Raw genomic sequence first — 20,871 nt, 5'->3', positions numbered from 1 at the left:
ATTTTTTGTTCCAAATCACAGAGTTGAGTGGAGAAAAGTTATGCTTAAAACTGTGTTTTTGATATCATTTATTTCGTCTCGCGGTGATGACGTCACCACTTGACTTTCGCGGTCGCGTGTCTCCTGAGGCTTTTGAGGTAAACAGTTCTCACGTTAAATCTCGTAACTGCACAATAAAGTTTACTCAACATATTACGGGGTCTATTCAGAAAGGTTTTCATCGTGTGTCTTTCTTTTCCCATACAAAACGGTAAGATGTTAGCGAACTACTTTGTTGTTAAGAAGTTATTAGGGAATCGGATTCATATGGACAAATTACAAGGATTGATAATGTCATCAGCGGCTGTCTTTATATTTACATTTATATTACTGTTGAATCATTCTTGTATTCTCTATATTATTGTTGAATGAGTATTGATAGTCTGTGGCTCATCACTATTATCAGAGCAGCTGAAAAGCCTCTTTATTTCATGTCAATAGATCCTGTTTTCTCCTCATTCATTATGCTGATGTCTTCAGATCTGTAAATTACAGATTTGAGCAAACGATACGATCAGCTATTGTGACATCTACAAGATATAGGTAAGTTTTATAATGGCTTTTATTTCAATAATCTGTGATGAACCATGTTTCATATGCAACACAATAAACAAACAAAAGTTGAGTTAACTGTATTGGTGCGCCATTTGTTTCTTGCAAACCTGTAAATATATTTGTATGTTTTAATCTTTTTTTTGTATTCTTATTTTTTTATAATGTGACCATAATAATACTTAAAGTGGGTGGACTATTTTTTTTTGCTCAGCAAGTGATTTCTTCTTGATTTAGTTGGATCTGCTCCTCCTCCTTCAGTGAAGCTCCTCCCACTGCAATTCACCAATAAATGCTGGAATATTCCCATCAGCTACAAGTGAAGACGAGCATCAAACCATCAGGAAGAGCTGAAATCTGCAAAGACAGAGTTTATTGAAGGACAGTGAGAAGTTGAGAGATCCAGAACACTGCAGAATGAAACACACTGAAGAACAAAGAGGTTGGTGTTTATTCCTGATTCTTCATTAGTGAGGCTGAAGAACATTAAAGGGCACCTATTATGTTATTTCATGTAGTGTGTAACATAGAGCTAAGTGAACAAAAACATCCTGCAAAGTTTTATATATGAAAGTTCACCGTAAAAAAAGTTATTGTCTCTCAAAAGTAGGAGTCGACTCTGAGTCAATTTAATGAATCGTTTTTCCAATGAGTCATTTTCCTTTTTGTTGTGACATCAAGACGAAAAATTATCAGTATAATAAAAAAATAATAATAATAATAAAATTATTATTATTATTATTATCATTATTAATTCAGGGCTTAAAGTATTCCGGCATGAGGGCAGGTCCGGCCTCCGGCGCAGGCAAAATGTATTTATCAGGCTGCAAATTACAGTCGGAGGCACTTTAATCTGACTTGAATAACACACCGGTCCCCTTCAACCTACCTGTCACCACTATTGCCACCCGCTGGAGAACTCGACTGTTATATATTTGTCCCGATTTTCCGCGCATTTGTGAAAAAAAACTCGCCTTTCCCGCACTTCTTGCTGTCCCTGAATACATCTCACACGCAGCCTCGCTCTAACGTGCTTCTCTCGGAAACCAAAACAATGACTACCGTATTTTCCGGACTATAAGTCGCTCCGGAGTATAAGTCGCATCAGTCAAAAAATGCGTCATGAAGAGGAAAAAAACATATATAAGTCGCACTGGAGTATAAGTCGCATTTATTTAGAAATTTATTTCACAAAATCCAAGACCAAGAACAGACATTTAATCTGGAAAGGCAAGTTATTTAACTAACGTTACACAGTAGCACACAGAACAACAGGCTGAGTAGGTGTCCGGTATGTTAACGCAACACATTAACAGTTATTCAGCTAAGTTACACAATAGCATAAAGAACATATACATGGAAGGCGGAATAGGCTAACATAAGCCAGGGAGTCCAACAAGCAAGTTACCAGTAAACAAGTTCACCAAGCTCCCGCGATCTCATTCCACCACTGTCTATGCATTCCACATCACTGAATCCATTGAATTTTCTTCATATGGTGTCGCTTCTGAATAACTCCGCCAACTAGAGCGCCCTCTCGCGGCTGTAGACGGTAATGTTTTCTCTTGGTTCATCTCAGTCTGAATTAATTTTGATATATAAGTCGCACCTGAATATAAGTCGCAGGACCAGCCAAACTATGAAAAAAAGTGCGACTTATAGTCCGGAAAATACGGTACGTGGATGCTGTAGCTAGTGTTAATGGCTTATTTACAACTTTAAACATCTAAAAGAAGAGGCGATGGGCGCAGGGCAGGTGGAAGACAGGCCTGTTGTTGTGGATTATGCAAAAGAAGTTTTGCAAAATGGACGCTAATGATCGACCAGACGAGTCATCGGATAAAGAGGCGAAGAGCAGCAAGTTCTACGACTGATCCACAGTGAGTATAGAGTTTTGCTTATTCTGTGGAGTAAAGTCGGGTGAACGGGGTCGCTGCATCGCCGCGCTTATCACCGGCGCTAAAATAAGCACTAAAAGGCTCTGTCGCTCTCATGAATTCATTCGCTGCATCGGATCTGTCCATCCCCGGTACCCCACACGAGAGCACGGTGTCGGACCAGGTTTTCTTAAAAACGGCCAGATTTTCATCCTAGGTCTTAAATTTCATTTAGTCAGGTCTAAAAAAGTGTTTACCCTTGTTCACTTCCTGAAACATTGAAACCAGTGGCGTAGCCACGGGTGTGCCAGGGTGTGCCGGTGCCACCCACAGTGGCAGCTGGCACACCTAAAAATGGATGCAGAATTATTTTTTATAGTCTCAATAAAAAAATATTTTACTAAACTTGGGCTATTGTTGTTTATTTAGAATATACTTTTTTTTAAATCAACCCTTTCACGCGTAAGTTAAAAATATTTTAACTCCCTTGTTTCCATGGCGTGATGTCACGTGACACACCGCAGCCACAATAACTAACAGACGTATTTGCTATTACCATGTCAACTATCTGATATTCCGATTCTTCGTTTAAAAAACTTTATAAATTATCTTGATCTATAACGAGATGAGCGCTGCAGTTCAGAGAGTCCTGTCAGCCGGATTTACAGCACCTGAATTCCACAGTTTCTCCCGAAATACATGAAAGTAAGTGGCTTGCCGCTTCCATAGACATCAGTGTGTATTTTACAAACTGCAAATGTATTGTTTTACTAGTAGCCTACTTATGTGTATTTAAATGTCTGAAACATAAAATAAACATTATGTGGTTGAAAACACTGCGTATTAGTTGTGATACATGACAAGCGCTGAGCGCGTCCGTCTCTGGCTCAGCGCCAGCCAACGCGCGAAAGCAGTTTGGATCAGGTTTGAATCTGGCAGTTCTGTGACGTCACTGAACATTCTAAATCATAGACATTCTCTGATCATACTCAGGGGCACAGAAATAAGAATCCAATATGGTGCCATAACGCTGGTGTCCGGGACACGTGACGTGTGTGTGTTTTTTTAAAGGACAAGTGAAAGAGAATTCTACTTGCCCAACCGGACCCCTGATTAAAACAATTTTCAATATCAAAAAAATAAAATAAGAAATAATGTAGCCTACTCAGTTACTAACGTAACCTCAGTTCCCTGAGAGTAGCCTAGGGAAAGAGTATAGAGAGTAAAAATTAGGGAAAGAAATGCCCTTTATAAAGCTAAAAAAAATTATTCTGATCAAAATTAAATGTCAATGTTTCATTACATCACTGTTGGAAAACACTCTTATCAGATTCTGAAGAACTTATTTTAAATAAATCGTATTTTTAAATGAGCCTACTTCAGTGTGATATTTTATCATATTATCATGCTTAACCCTGAGAATTTGAATAATTGAAATGTGATGATCAGATGCAGATATCTAAATCAGAGAATATCATATAGCAGGGGTCACCAAACTTTTTTCTCTGGGGGCCACATTATCGTTCCTGACTGTGATGGGGGGCCGGGGCCGGGTCAGCTATATAACATAGAATTGTATGACCCAGACCAAAATGACCACCAGCAGGCCTCATTGTAGTAGTAGAGATTACCAGCCTGGCACAGCCATCCCCACTACTATATCCGCACTATATCAACACTTGATTCCTGGCACATATTTGTTTATCTTTACTAGTGGTTTGCAAAAGTTGTAATCGAGTCTTCACACTTTGTTTTATTTAAAGTTATTCTTCACAAATAATCGTTGGTCCACTGTTCTTTGAAAACTCTGCACTCTCTTTTAGGGGTGGAACGGTACACAGAAGTCACGGTTCGGTTCATACCTCGGTTCAGACATCACGGTTGGGTACAGTGAAGGGAAAAGCAAAACAAAAATGCAGAAGGCTTGTGCATGTCTCAGGCTGGACCACCAAAAGAAAAAATTTCATTTTTTTTTTGAATAAGTTTTATTAATAAAGTAAAGGCATAGAACCAGTTTATTTGTAGTGCACTGACAATAGTTTTATATAATTAGTTAATTAATTCAATTAATAAAAATAACTTGATATGTTTGGTAATTGTACCTGAATTAATTGAAAATTAATCTGCTACATTTCAGATTAATATATTTGTTTTCCTTAAAAATGTCATTAACAGTAACTTAAACACTTTGCAGTTTGAATGATGTCCTGCATAAACTAAATGACGGAGTATGTTTTTATGTTTCCACTGTTCGATCGCGGCCGCGCCACACACACACACACACACACACACACACACACAAATATAAGTAAACACTTTACGACTTTCCGATCGAGCCCACACCTCTCTCTCAACATATTCCAGCATTGCAATCTTTACACCGCAGCCTGCTTCAGAGCTTCAGAGCTAAGGCGGAGCTACAGATTAGGTGTCCCTAAGAATCCGCGTATCTAACAGTAGTTCCGCATTACATTAATTAAATTGCACGCAAGTTTTATTTATTTTTTAGTATTCTCCATGTAAATGTATGCACCAAACTGTGACGCCCGTACCATGACGTACCGTCCATGACGACTTTTGGGCTTTGCCTCATAGGGCCGGTTCAAGTAGTGGGGGGCAGAGGGGCTGGGGGGCCAGTCAAAGGGGGGTGGCGGGCCTGAGTCGGCCCGCGGGCCTTAGTTTGGTGACCCCTGTCATATAGGTTCGGGAGGTTGGCGGGTGGATTATTTATTTTTAACAGCAGATTCGGGAGACTCAAAGTGCACCAGATTAATGAATTTATCTTTAAAATGTACAAAATTTTCTTCCGGGGGGGCATGCCCCCGGACCCCCCAAGAGGTAACAAGCTGAAACCAACAAAAAATACCGACCCCCCCCCCCCCCCCCCCCCCCCGAGATTTTTTTCAGCCACTATGTTATGACTGAGTTATTGCCGATCCTGATGTATAGTTATATTTGATATAGTTTTATGGTTGTGTTGGGCATGGTTATGTGGTTATGGTTAATACTTTTGCACAGTAATCTGACAATAAATGTGGCACACCCAGATTTTCAGATGCACACCCAGAGTCTCTTTTCTGGCTACGCTACTGATTGAAACACATTGAAAGCTCAGTCAACATGAAGGATGGGGGTGCACCCAAACACTACTAATAAATATAAGCTAATGTGTAAATGTCAGTAATTTATCTTTTTTGACTCATTCTTTTTATAAAAAATTATTTAAAGGCTGAAATATGAGGTTTGTCTTTGTATAAAACCTTTTTTGTCAAAACTTTATTTGAACTTGTACATGTTAGTAGATAAGTAGTATTAGTAGTATAAATGTAGTATTAGTACTTTTTGAACAGGATTCTGTGATAACCGTGATAATTTTGGTCACTTTAATCATCTCATCATTTCCTCTCTAGTTATGATCAACTATGATCAACTAAAATTAACAATAATTGTGTTTTTACAGTATAATATGCAAAAGTACAATTTTCTATTAAAAAAAAATCTACCTCTCCCTCTCTCTCTCACACACACATCAGATAAGCATAGATAGATAGATAGATAGATAGATAGATACTCTAATGATCCCGAGGTCTAACTAATCTAACTTGCTATCTAACTAAACTAACTATCTATCTAACTTGGATAATGCGTCTTGTAGGTCTTAAATTTCAATCTTCATGGTCTTAAAATGTCTTAAAAAGGTCTTAAATTTGACTTAATGAAACCTGCAGAAACCCTGATTAACAAAACATGTATGAGACTTAATCCTTTATTTACTAGATAATTTTGAAAAATATTAACTTCACATTTTGGTCTATACTTGTATTTTACCTCCCATATATTAAGTGTTTGCACAAATTGGAGATAAATTGGGTCCAAATGTAGAGTAAATGTGTAATAAAAAATAAATATAGGCGTAGGCTACATTACCTATAAACAGTAGTCTATCTAAGTTTTTTTTTCCTTTTAAAGTACCGGATCGATAAGGAGTATCGATAAGAGAAGTAGTATCAGGGCTCGAAATTAACTTTTTTACTTGGTAGCACTGGTGCTCCCAACTTCAAAAAGTTAGGAGCACCAGCAAAAATTTTGGAGCACACACCAAAAATTAAGGAGCACCACAACTACAAATTATATATTAACAGATTTTATTTCATCCTGTGGCCAAGATTTGAAATTTGGTCTTCTGGCTCTATATCATCTCACCCCGATGATAATGACACACGATCTGTCATTTGACATAAATTTAGTGAAGGCAAGCTCTTCTTTGGCGATGGTGTATGCGGTGTTATATTCATAGACAGTATGGTTATATTTGACGTATCCTGCCGATTAAAAGCATTAATAATCAAACCTGATGAACCTGATTTGTTTGCCACACACCTGTCCCTGCATTTTTTGCTTGGCACTCTATTGCTATTAATATGCTGTATTAATCTTTGTTAATCTTAGTTAATAAAAATACAGCTGTTCATTGTTCATTAATGTTACTTCACAGTGCATTAACTATGTTAACAAATAAAAAAAATTATTTCACTAATGTAGGCTATTAGTAGCCCAAATGTTGAAATTAACATTAACAATGGTTAACAAAGTGCAGTTTATTAATAGTACATGTTAACTGTGTTAACTAGAATTTAATAAGTGGAACATTATTGTAAAGTGTTATCGATTTGTTATACAACGATTCAGACGTCTCGTGAGTGTGTTGGACAGATCAGTTGTTTTAACCATAGACATCACATCTATGGTTTTAACCATTCATTAAAGTGAATCGGTTCAAATGAGTCATTAGTTCGCGAATCGGACGTGTCATTAGTGGACGTGTAGCATACGGCAAGCGTTGTGTGATTATCCCAGTAGTTTATTTTTTAGCACAATTGACACTCCACGGTAATTTAGGAGAAAAAAATCTCCGAATGCTCCACGTGAAACTTCGGTCTTCCGCCCTTTTTCTATCGTGTCAAATGATTTTGATTAATATGCGCGAGGGAGAGAGAGCAATACAGCGCTCGTGTTGTTTGAAGACGTGAGAGTGGGCGCGCGCGCGCGGCCGGGGCTTTCTCTCGTCAAGCGCAGCAGTCACTCACGCACCGATCAAATAAGGCTTTGGCGGCCGCCAAAAAAAATCAATGCAGGAAAAAACCCGGGATTGGTTATATAACGTTGGATAGAATGACGGTCCGGCCATCGCGTATCAGCGGACATAAGGTACACACTGTGAAGTAATTTGCAAACGTTTTTTAGAGAAATGAAAACAGGTCGCACCACAACCATTATTTGCACTCGCACAAATGCTCCCAAATATATTTTTAGGTCGCACAGATTAAATTTCAGGAGCATATGCGACCAAAATGGTCGCAATTTCGAGCCTTGAGTATCGATAAATACTTAACGATGCCCATCCCTAACAGTGACAGTATCATAATACTTAGTTTGGGGTTGAACTGGAGTGACAGTCCTATAGACTGTGAAAAACTTGCTCTTCTACAGTATATGGGCTCTTCGACTTGCTCTTTGTGTAACCCGATTTGGCAAACCTCGTCAATAGAGGATGACCACTGTATTGTGTGTTTTAGGTTATCTTTGCCAATAAAATGTATTCAAATCTGAATTACATAACATTGTATTGGCTGTCAATCACGATGGGAGAGTAAAAGAGTTACAGCATGTCCACCATATCTTGTGGGGGTTTTGCATTAAGCCATTTGTGGTGCCCTTACCACATTGTGCCTCATATACTGTAAATGTTAGACCCAGTGACAGGCTGGCATAAATGGCTTGCATAATACTAAGTAAGGAGGCCATAATATTTTTGACTCATGGCTGAAGTTAAGTTTCTCCAGCTCTCCCAAGGTTGGCAAAAAAATGCATCTCAAAATGCATCAGATTGATGCTTTTAAAATATGGAATTTTCAAAATGTTCTTCCCGGGGGATCATGCCCCCAGACCCCCCTAAAGGGGTAATATCCTTCTCACCTTTTTCACCCCTGACCCATTTTCATGCCTGAAACGGGCTTGGTAAAAGTCCTGGTTGAGCCACAGAAAGTTCAGGCTCAGGATTTTTTAGACTAAAGGTGAAAGTCTCCCCTACAGCTAATCCAATCAACCTAACGATTCAACGGGCCAGGGGCTCCGAAAGCCATTTGGCCTCCGAAAGGTGAGAATCTCAGTGATCTGACTCATTTAAAACACAATAGAGAAAACAGGACTGGCCGGAAAGGAGACTCTTGCTGGAGACTCAATAATCATCTGAAATCAGTCTACTAAACTTTATCAGTTTATATAGCCTACTATTGCAGTGGAAAAACTAAATTAAACATTAAATACATTTGTAATCCTACACCACCTGGGCATTAGACAATAAATACATCATGCTTCTTTAAATAATGTATACAGTTGTACATAATAATAATGTTCCATTTGAACTAAGATTACAATTTTAACACATAATGAAAATGTGTATGAGTGTCAGATGAATTTATACAGCACAACATCGATGCACCGAAAATATAAACAATTAATTTACTAAATTAAATTAGAACAGAATATACCTTTCTAATAAATAAAAATGCAAAACGAAATAAATCAGAATCAAGTCACAAGATGAGGAGCAAATGTGTGCAAAATGCCTAAAGTGCAGGGGAACATATATCCAAAACACAAGCCAGAAAAATGGAGCGCAACTGGAAGAAAACAAAACTAGAGGTATTTCGCATTTCATGGAAGGAGAGCTCAATTGCATACAGAGAGGCTTTAAAAGCTGCTAGATCTGCTTATTTTTCAACCCTATTAGAAGAAAATAAACAAAACCCTAGGTATTTATTTGAAACAGTGACTAAATTAACGAAAAAGAAAGCTTCAATCCCAGATGTTTCAAGCAACACATCAGTAATGACTTTATGAACTTCTTCACTTATAAGATTGATAATATCAGGGAGAAAATTATAACGCAACCGTCTACTACAGTATCGCATCAGGCAGTGCATTGTAGTCTCCCGGAGGAAAAATTTGATTCATTCGTTGCTATAGGAGAGGAAGAATTTACTAAACTCGTTAAATAATCTAAATCGACAACATGTATGTTAGACCCTATACCGACTAAGATACTGAAAGAGATGCTTCATAGATCCTCTTCTTAATATAATTAATTCATCTTTGTCTCTAGGATACGTACCAAAAATTTCAAGCTGGCTATGATTAAACTGCTTGTTAAAAAAACACAACTTGATCCTACAGAATTAGTCAATTACAGGCCGATCTCGAATCTACCTTATCTGTCAAAGATACTAGAAAAGGCATTATCTTCACAACTGTTCATTTTTTGAAAGAAATGATATCTGTGAGGATTTCTAGTCAGGATTTAGACAGTACCATAGTACTGAGACTGCTCTCATTAGAGTCACACTTGTATGCTGATTGAGGACAGGGTTTTAAAGTAGAAAAGGAAAAAGGTAAAATGCAAGTGTAAAAACAAACATAAGAGAGACAAGGAACAGTTCTGAGACTGAACAGGTGATTTGTACATTTTATTTACAAAAAGAATAAGTAATTTACATACCATTGGGTATAAGTATTTATCTGTCTTCATATAAAAAAGGTGGTTCCTTGTTTTTTTTGTTTTTTTTCCTTATTACATTAATGTAAAACAAAAAAATATTTGTTATTTTCTTTTACCATTAACATGTGTATTCTGGTATTTCTTTTAGTTTGGCAAGTTCATTCATTTAACAAGGTACTGCATGAACTGCAGTAAAAGTATTGTGTAATTGGTATAGGGAAAAAGATACTTTACGTTAATTTTCATTTAAAGAAAAAATACTGGCCAAATTCACCCTTCACTGCCGGGAATCCAGGTTTTTTTCTTAATTGGGAAACATTAAAATTAACCCCTAGAGTTAAGAAAAGGGTTACATACAACAGAGATTCTAATTATTGGACAAAAAACTTCCTCACGTAATAATCTAGAATACTGTCTAACACTTGATGGCTGCTCAGTCAAGTCTTCGTCGTCGGTTAGGAACCTGGGTGTGTGTGTTCTCATTGATACCAATCTTTCATTTGAAAGTCACATGTCTAGTATCTGTAAAACCACATTTTTCCATCTTAAAAAATATATCTAAATTACGCCATATGCTCTAATTGACAAATGCGGAACAATTAGTTCATGTGTTCATGAGCTCAAGGCTAGATTATTGTAATGCTCTACTGGGTGGTTGCCCTGCACGCTTAATAAACAAACTACAGCTGGTTCAAAACGCAGCAGCTCGAGTTCTTACCAGAACCAGGAAGTATGACCATATTAGCCCGGTTCTGTCAAAACTGCACTGGCTCCCTATTAAACATCGCATACATTTTTAAATATTGCTGATTGTTTACAAAGCACTAAATGGTTTAGCTCCGCAGTACTTGAGCGAGCTCTTAACGCATTATAGTCTGTCACGTCTATTGCGATCTCAAAATCGACTGCTGGCGGTAGATCCTTTTCCTATTTATCACCAAAACTTTGGAACAGTCTTCCTAACACTGTCCGGGAAGCAGACACACTCTGTCAGTTCAAAGCTAGACTAAAAACACATCTCTTTGGCCTAGCATACACATAACACATTATAGACTTCTATAATCCAATGTTAGAATTACAATGTTGCAGTTAACAACAGAGCTCAAACTATGTGCTATTTATTTTTAGATATAATAATCAACACTCAAATAAAAAAAATTACTATATAATTAGATTTAGCAAGCAAAACCTGCCACATGTGCAATTTAAAGTACATTTTCTGGTCCAAGTCATTGGACAGAAATGGAATCATTTACTCAGTGGCTGTTTTTTTCATGACAAATTTATTTAAACATACAATAAATAATCAAAACATTATTAACAGGTTAAGTAAATATAATGAATAGACTAATATAGTGCATATATGAAATGCCTCTCTAAATGCAACACTAAAAGCTGGAGGTAAATGTGGGATATTATTCTCAAGCTGTTTTATTGATATCTTTCCGCAGTTGAAACACTGGTTGAGAGACGTAAACATATTGATCAATTGTTTCTTCTTCTTCTGCACTTTTTACTGTTAGCAAACAGCATTACAGCATGCCTAGTGTCATGCCCCCTTCTGGATTTGAGCCTGGATCGCCTTTGACTTAATGTATTCGTCGAGCGACTGCATGCGCCGAACCATGACATCCGTATCGTACGGTTCAGTGTGAATACATGTACTGTTGCACCCCTAAAATATAGTCACAAACTTGCAATGCGCTCCCACATTTTTTTTACAATACTAACTGTCCGTGGTTGGTAGTGGTAATAGATGAGAAATATACAGTTTTACACCAGCATGCTGATAATGTTTCTATATTCGACAAAGCCACTAAAGCCTGAACCACTGCCTGAGGCCGCCCGCACATCTCCCTCGCAAAAGCGTTTGCCTTCCCACGTGTAATTTTGCGTTTACTCACAAATATCTCTGAGGTTTTGCGAGTATCAAAAAGTTTCTTGCGGGAACACAAAAGCATTGAAATATTATTTCCTCCCATCATAATATCCAATTATTAGGGGCTCTATATATTTGTGCCTTTGATGAATAAATAAAAATAATGTCTAGTACATTAATGAACCCCTTTCATGGAAAATTCCAGGGACATAATGGATCAAAATCATCATAATCTTGTATAACAGTTGTTTGAACAAAACTCAGTACTTTCTGCCATTACATCTGGGTTTTATATATATTTTTCACTACGTCATTTTTCTTTTATTGATTTACTGAGCACTTTTTTAACTTTAGTTTCAGGCCCGATGGATGAGAATGAAGAAGTGAATAAAGTGGAGAAACATCAGAGAAGATCTCAGAAATCTTTCACTTGCACTCAGTGTGGAAAGAGTTTCACATACAAACGTAATCTCAATGTTCACATGAGGATCCACACTTTAGAGAAACCGTTCACATGTGAGCAGTGTGGAAATAGTTTTACACAACAAGGAACCCTTCAGAAACACATGATCATCCACACTGGAGAGAAACCGTTCTCATGTGATCAGTGTGGGAAGAGTTTTACACAACAAGGACACCTTAAGTCTCACATGATCATCCACACTGGAGAGAAACTGCATGAATGTGATCAATGTGGTAAAACATTTTTGAGGGCTTCAGGCCTGAAGAGCCACATGACAGTTCATTCACAGGAAAAACCACATTCATGTTCTTTGTGTGGAAAGAGTTTTTCACGTCTGCAGGATTTACAAGGACATCAGAAAATACACACTGGTGTAAGAAATCACATGTGCTTTGAGTGTGAGAAGACTTTTATCACAGCTGGAGATTTGAAACAGCACCAGAGAATTCACACTGGAGAGAAACCTTACAAGTGTTCACACTGCGACAAGAGATTCAATCGGTCAGGACATCTGAAATCACATGAGAGGATCCACACTGGAGAGAAACCGTATCACTGCACTGCATGTGGGAAGAGCTTCGCTCAATTATCTACTCTACACAGACATACAGAAACTCACATTAAGTAGCTTATCTTCAGTTCCAGCACTTTCAAGTGCGATGCCACCTCTCTTTCCTATTAGTTTGTCTAAACCAGCCTCAACCACGGCTGTAGCCAGTTATGAAGTCACCGAGCTCCAGACTTCAGTATATTTCTGAGGTGTATATAACAAAGGTTGTGAAATAATTCTCTAATATAGTATTAACTCTACTTTAGTGCTGCAAGGATATTGCACAGCTCCAAGATCTTCTCGTCTGAGCTCTGCGGTCTGTCGCCGCTCATCAACATCAGAATATTGAGATGACCAATCAAATTAAAGTAGACAGGCTTTATGTTCACAGAAGCTGCTGAGCGCATGATCTAGCCTTCAGTTAACCGTCATGAAGTGTGAGATCAAATATAGCTAAACTAAACATTTCATATTTGACAGCTATTTTAGGATAGAAATGATAAACAACCGACAAAAATAATCAGGAAAACTGATGTATATAAATATCAGTTGAGCTTATGTTCATGACCCCAAACCCCCTGAACTACCTCATATCTGGGACACCGGTGATTCTAGAACTCTTCAGCCCTGGCCACAACCATCGACAGTATAAAAGAAACATTGTCAACATTTGTCACATTAAATAGTTTATATTTAACTGTGAGATTCACATCAACTCAAAGATAAAGTTCCTCCCCAAAGAGCAATATCGCATATATCATTTTGCTTAAAAGTACAAGTGTTTTTTTTTTACTTTTTTTACTAACTGTTCTTGCTCAGGAAGCTGAAGAAGAGGCTGATTGAGATGCTTTATTATCTTGTTAGTCAATAAAGAGAGAGATCTGTCTTATTTGTTTCCAGTTTTACTTTCTTTTTGTATTTTAACAGATTTTATAAGGAAGCAGATTGATGGAGGTAAAATACAAGTGATATGAGGAGTTTTATAAAGTAAGAGACTGGCTCTCTGAAAATAAACTCTTATTGCATTTAGGTAAGAAACGGGATCATGTTATGTGAGTCTAAAAGTAAACTGAACAAGGTTCCTAACCTGTGTGTCAAGGTAGGGGATTGTGTAATATCAAACAGAAATAGTGTTAATTATCTTGGCTGTGTCCTTGACAATGATTTAAGAGGTGCAAGTATGGCTATGAAAACTTTAGGTAAGGCTAATGCTAGAACAAAACTTCATGCTAGATATGTTAGTTTTCTGGGTAAACAAAATGTAAAACTACTTGCATCATGTTTAGTGCAATGTCATTTTGAGTAAGCATGCATTTCTTGGATGTCTGATCTGTTCTGTGTATGGTTGGATAAGTTACAGAAATCTCTAAATAAATTGATACGATTTTGGGTTTGAGTAGTTTTTCACATGTTGATGATCCCATTTTAGGGATTCATTGATTTCCCATTGATTTATTTTATTTCTTTCCCCAGCCAAAACATAAATACAATTTCTTACTGATCCCAAACTTTTGAACGGTAGTGATTAATATTACAAAAGATTTATATTTCTGTTCTTTGTAACTTTCTATTAATCAAAGAATCCTGAAAAAAAAATTAGCATCAAATCCTCATATTAGAGTGATTTCTAAAGGATCATGTGACACTGAAGACTGGAGTAATGATGCTAAAATTCAGCTTTGGTCTCAGGAACAAATTATACTTTTTTTTTTTTTTATTGTAGCCTAATAACATTTCACAACATTACTGTTTTTTTAAATGCAGCCTTTGTGAGCAGAAGAGACTTTTAAAAACATGCCTGAAAAGTTGAATAAGGCCACTGGAAATGGCATCAAATACTACAACAAACTCTTTAGTTTACAGGGATCTTATAATGATTAAGGAATTCACAGTAAAGAGATGTTCATTATTCTTAAATAACTGTCTGACCAAAATTATACCGTTATTGTACCAGTTTCTGTAAAATAAAGATTTATTTTTAAACGTAATATATTTTTTTGTTCCAAATCACAGAGTTGAGTGGAGAAAAAGAATTTCGTCTCGCGGTGATGACGTCACATCTTTCGCCGACGCGCGCTTTCCGAGTCTTGAGGTAAACAGTTCACACGTTAAATCACGTAACTACTATAAAGTTTACACGGTTTACTCTACATTTTACGCGGTCTATTCAGAAAGGTTTTCATCGTGTGTCTTTCTTTTCCCATACAAAACGGTAAGATGTTAGCGAACTACTTTGTTGTTATGAATTTAGGGAATCAGATTCATGTGGACAAATTACAAGGGTTGATAATAATGTCATCAGCGGCTGTCTTTATATTTACATTTATATTACTGTTGTTATATTTTACTGTATCATTATTGTATTATCTATATTCTTGTTGAATGAGTATTGATAGTCTGTGGCTCATCACTATTATCAGAGCAGCTGAAAAGCCTCTTTATTTCATGTCAATAGATCCTGTTTTCTCCTCATTCATTATGCTGATGTCTTCAGATCTGTAAATTCACACATTAAGCTAATTTTTATTGTCAACAGATTTGAGCAAACGACACGATCAGCTATTGTGACATCTGCAAGATATAGGTAAGTTTCATAATGGCTTTTATTTCAATAATCTGTGATGAACCATGTTTCATATGCAACTCAATAAACAAAACAAAAAAAGTTGAGTTAACTGTATTGGTGCGCCATTTGTTTCTTGCAAACCTGTAAACTTATTTTTATGTTTTAATCTTTTTTTTTTATTCTTAATTTTTTATGTGACCATAAATACTTAAAGTGTGTGGACTATTTTTTTTTTTTACTCAGTAAGTGATTTCTTTTTGATTTAGTTGGATCTGCTCCTCCTCCTTCAGTGAAGCTCCTGCTCCTTCAGTGAAGCTCCTCCCACTGCAATTCACCAATAAGTGCTGGAATTTTCCCATCAGCTACAAGTGAAGACGAGCATCAAACCATCAGGAAGAGCTGAAATCTGCAAAGACAGAGTTTATTGAAGGACAGTGAGAACATGAGAGATCCAGAACACTGCAGAATGAAACACACTGAAGAACAAAGAGGTTGGTGTTTATTCCTGATTCTTCATTAGTGAGGCTGAAGAACATTATGTAGTGTGTAACATAGATCTAAGTGAACAAAAACATCCTGCAAAGTTTTATATATGAAAGTTCACCGTAAAAAAAGTTATTGTCTTTCAAAAGTAGGAGTCGACTCTGAGTCAATTTAATGAATCGTTTTTCCAATGAGTCATTTTCCTTTTTGTTGTGACGTCAAGATGAAAAATTATCAAATTGGCCGCGCCCATTCACTGCGCGCGCAGACACCAGGGAAAACTTGAAAACATCATGGCCCTGTCCCAAATGGCACACTCCGGACTTGTGGACCTCCTCAGACTCCACACTTTGGTGACGTCATGTAGTGCACACCTATAGGGCCCTTGGCGTGAGTCCACGAGGGCGCATTGAGAGGTATTTTTGGGACAGACTCGATCATCACGCCGGAAATAACGGTCTGGTTGTTGTTGGACAGGAGAAACCACATTTTTGCGCTCCGACGTCTTATCTCCATGTCAACTACACAGCCTAATTCAGGGCTTAAAGTATTCCGGCATGAGGGCAGGTCCGGCCTCCGGCGCAGGCAAAATTTATTTATCAGGCTGCAAATTACAGTCGGAGGCACTTTAATCTGACTTGAATAACACACCGGTCCCCTTCAACCTACCTGTCACCACTATTGCCACCCGGTGGAGAACTCGACTGTTATATATTTGTCCCGATTTTCCGCGCTTTTGTGAAAAAAAACTCGCCTTTCCCGCACTTCTTGAGGTCCCTGAATGCATCTCACACGCAGCCTCGCTCTAACGTGCTTCTCTCGGAAACCAAAACAATGACTACGTGGATGCTGTAGCTAGTGTTAATGGCTTATTTACAACTTTAAACATCTAAAAGAAGAGGCGATGGGCTAGGGCAGGTGGAAGACAGGCCTGTTGTTGTGGATTATGCAAAAGAAGTTTTGCAAAATGGACGCTAATGATCGACCAGACGAGTCATCGGATAAAGAGGCGAAGAGCAGCAAGTTCTACGACTGATCCACAGTGAGTGTAGAGTTTTGCTTATTCTGTGGAATAAAGTCGGGTGAACGGGGTCGCTGCGTCGCCGCGCTCATCACCGGCGCTAAAATAAGCACTAAAAGGCTCTGTCGCTCTCATGAATTCATTCGCTGCATTGGATCTGTCCATCCCTGGTACCCCACACGAGAGCACGGTGTCGGACCAGGTTTTCTTAAAAACGGCCAGATTTTCATCCTAGGTCTTAAATTTCATTTAGTCAGGTCTAAAAAAGTGTTTACCCTCGTTCACTTCCTGAAACGCGGGCCGCAGAAAGTTATTACAAAGTAGCAAAAAAGTATGGAGTTGTAGCCTACAAAGCGGAGCGCTGGATCAGGGGTCTCCAACACGTCGCTCGCGTGCTCCAGTCGCTCGTGGCTTGAAATGAGCTAGCTCACCAGAGGCCGTTCACATATCGGATCTTTTGCGCGCTCAAGTTTGTTCAAATGTAGGTGTAATTTTTTTACCAGGCGTAACGAGATGAAAAAAACTCAACTTTTCAGGATGCCGCAAACGCACCGCAGGTCATGTGACAGGAACCAACCAATCACCCCTTTCCATAACAACATTGAAAGCGCAGTCAACATGAAGGATGGGGGTGCACCCAAACACTAATAATAAATATAAGCTAATGTGTAAATGTCAGTAATGTATCTTTTTTGACTCATTCTTTTTATAAAAAAATTATTTAAAGGCTGAAATATGAGGTTTATCTTTGTATAAAACCTTTTTTGTCAAAACTTTCTTTGAACTTGTACATGTTAGTAGATAACATGCTGCAAGACACTGTAGTATTAATACTTTTTGAACAGGATTCAGTGATAACTGTGATAACTTTGGTCACTTTAATCATCTCATCATTTCCTCTCTAGTTATGATCAACTATGATCAACTAAAATTAACAATAATTGTTTTTTTACAGTACAATATGCAAAAGTACAATTTTTGAAAAAAATGAAATGAAAAAAAATCTACCTCTCCCTCTCTCTCACACACACACACACATCAGATAAGCCTAGATAGATAGATAGATAGATAGATAGATAGATAGATAGATAGATAGATAGATAGATAGATAGATCAATCACGATGGGAGAGTAGACGAGTTACAGCATGTCCACCATATCTTGTGGGGGTTTTGCATTAAGCCATTTGTGGTGCCCTTACCACATTGTGCCTCATATACTGTAAATGTTAGACCCAGTGACAGGCTGGCATAAATGGCTTGCATAATACTAAGTAAGGAGGCCATAATATTTTTGACTCATGGCTGAAGTTAAGTTTCTCCAGCTCTCCCAAGGTTGGCAAAAAAATGCATCTCAAAATGCATCAGATTAATGCTTTTAAAATATGGAATTTTCAAAATATTCTTTCCGGGGGATCATGCCCCCGGACCCCCCTAAAGGGGTAATATCCTTCTCACCTTTTTCACCCCTGACCCATTTTCATGCCTGAAACGGGCTTGGTAAAAGTCCTGGTTGAGCCACAGAAAGTTCAGGCTCAGGATTTTTTAGACAAAAGGTGAAAGTCTCCCCTACAGCTAATCCAATCAATCTAACGCTTCAACGGGCCAGGGGCTCCGAAAGCCATTTGGCCTCCGAAAGGTGAGAATCTCAGTGATCTGACTCATTTAAAACACAATAGAGAAAACAGGACTGGCCGGAAAGGAGACTCTTGCTCTTGCAGTTTATATAGCCTACTATTGCAGTGGAAAAACTAAATTAAACATTAAATACATTTGTAATCCTACACCACCTGGGCATTAGACAATAAATACATCATGCTTCTTTAAATAATGTATACAGTTGTACATAATAATAATGTTCCATTTGAACTAAGATTACAATTTTAACACATAATGAAAATGTGCATGAGTGTCAGATGAATTTATACAGCACAACATCAATGCACCGAAAATATAAACAATTAATTTACTAAATTAAATTAGAACAGAATATACCTTTCTAATAAATAAAAATGCAAAACGAAATAAATCAGAATCAAGTCACAAGATGAGGAGCAAATGTGTGCAAAATGCCTAAAGTGCAGGGGAACATATATTCAAAACACAAGCCAGAAAAATGGAGCGCAACTGGAAGAAAACAAAACTAGAGGTATTTCGCATTTCATGGAAAGAGAGCTCAATTGCATACAGAGAGGCTTTAAAAGCTGCTAGATCTGCTTATTTTTCAACCCTATTAGAAGAAAATAAACAAAACCCTAGGTCAGGGCTATTCAATTAGTTTCATTCGCGGGCCGCATTCTCAAATCAAAAAGTTGAGGTGGGCCGGTGGGTTGGTTTGGGGGTTTAGCTTATTTATTGAAACATAACAGTTTCAATAAATAAGTTAAAGTAACCCTAAAAAAAATTTGGTATTTACTTGGAAATGTGGTACCCAACAGTATGCAAATATATAAAACCATAATAAATAAAAAAAACTTGATAATTTACAGCTGTGTACAACTATTTTCCTTGGAACAAATAAATTATTTATACAAACGTATAGCTGTTGGTGAGAAATAATAATTATTTTATTTATAATTGTTTTGCTTAAATGAAAATATTCTGACAGTGAGACTTGTTAACCACAGACTACTCGTTCCCACTGTATAAAAAATGCCTAAACACAAGTTAAAAACTATATGCACCTTTACAAAGAAACTGACATAATTTCATAACAAGCATTATATATTCCTCTACCCACCTAATAAAACTAATGCAATATAAATCATTTACTATTATACTATATAATATTATAGTATATATATATTTACTATATTTATTTATTACTACATACATAGTATTCAATATAAATATTGCACATTTCTGCCAACCATGGTAAATTACTACAGTACATGGTAAATGTTTGTAAGGGTGATTAGGGGATTTAAAGTCTTCTAATTTCGTTCATGCCACAATGTTTCTCCTGCTTTCCTCATCAGTCTTGGGAATGTTGAGGCTGTTTCATCCGATTTAATACTAATTAAATCATCGAGTGATTTGTAACAGAGAGGTTTCTGTCGAACTGAAACACTTCCCACTGGTTGTCGCAACGCAGTTTAATATAGTGTCCGGGATCGGGAGTAAACGCAACTCCGTGCTGGGCTGTGTTGAAACAATTAGTGAAACAACTGAAAACATCGCTATTTGTTGTTATACTGTACTGAACGAGAAACCGCTTCAGATGATTCAGTGACGGAGCGGTCCGAATGAATCCGAATAGTTTTAGACCGTTATGCATGAAGCGAGTTTAGAATCGAACCAAAAGAATGTTTCATTCACGAATGATTGGTAGCCTATCGCTGGTTCAGTCGACATAAATTCGGGACACATATAATAACTGCTGAAATATTCGCACGTAAAACGTTTCTTAGGTCAATCGGAGCGAGTATCAAACTGAATTAGCCGCACCGCCAGGAAAAGAGGAGGAGGGAGGTTGGTGCCGTTCTGACGTCGGGCCGCACGGAGATGATTGGCGGGCCGCATTTGGCATGAATCAAAAAAAATTTGATTCATTCGTTGCTATAGGAGAGGAAGAATTTACTAAACTCGTTAAATAATCTAAATCTACAACATGTATGTTAGACCCTATACCGACTAAGATACTGAAAGAGATGCTTCATAGATCCTCTTCTTAATATAATTAATTCATCTTTGTCTCTGGGATACGTACCAAAAATTTTAAGCTGGCTATGATTAAACTGCTTGTTAAAAAAACACAACTTGATCCTACAGAATTAGTCAATTACAGGCCGATCTCGAATCTACCTTATCTGTCAAAGATACTAGAAAAGGCAGTATCTTCACAACTGTTCATTTTTAGAAAGAAATGATATCTGTGAGGATTTC

General features: G+C 37.4%; 2 long non-coding RNA genes across 2 annotated transcripts in view; both read left to right on the top strand.

Annotated features, from left to right (window-relative positions):
• LOC308701504 overlaps positions 1-20,871 on the top strand; it is a 112,927-nt gene that overhangs the window by 55,460 nt on the left and 36,596 nt on the right. The gene's annotated exons all lie outside the window — the stretch shown is intronic.
• LOC308701506 lies at positions 117-14,306 on the top strand. Its single transcript, XR_014031458.1, has 4 exons — positions 117-250; positions 481-582; positions 829-1,033; positions 12,260-14,306. It is a non-coding gene; the product is annotated as an uncharacterized lncRNA (long non-coding RNA).

This window comes from Scardinius erythrophthalmus (genome assembly GCF_964197995.2).
Source record: "Scardinius erythrophthalmus genome assembly, chromosome: 14".
NCBI lineage: Eukaryota > Metazoa > Chordata > Actinopteri > Cypriniformes > Leuciscidae > Scardinius > Scardinius erythrophthalmus.
This window is presented reverse-complemented; position numbering and strand designations above follow the sequence as displayed.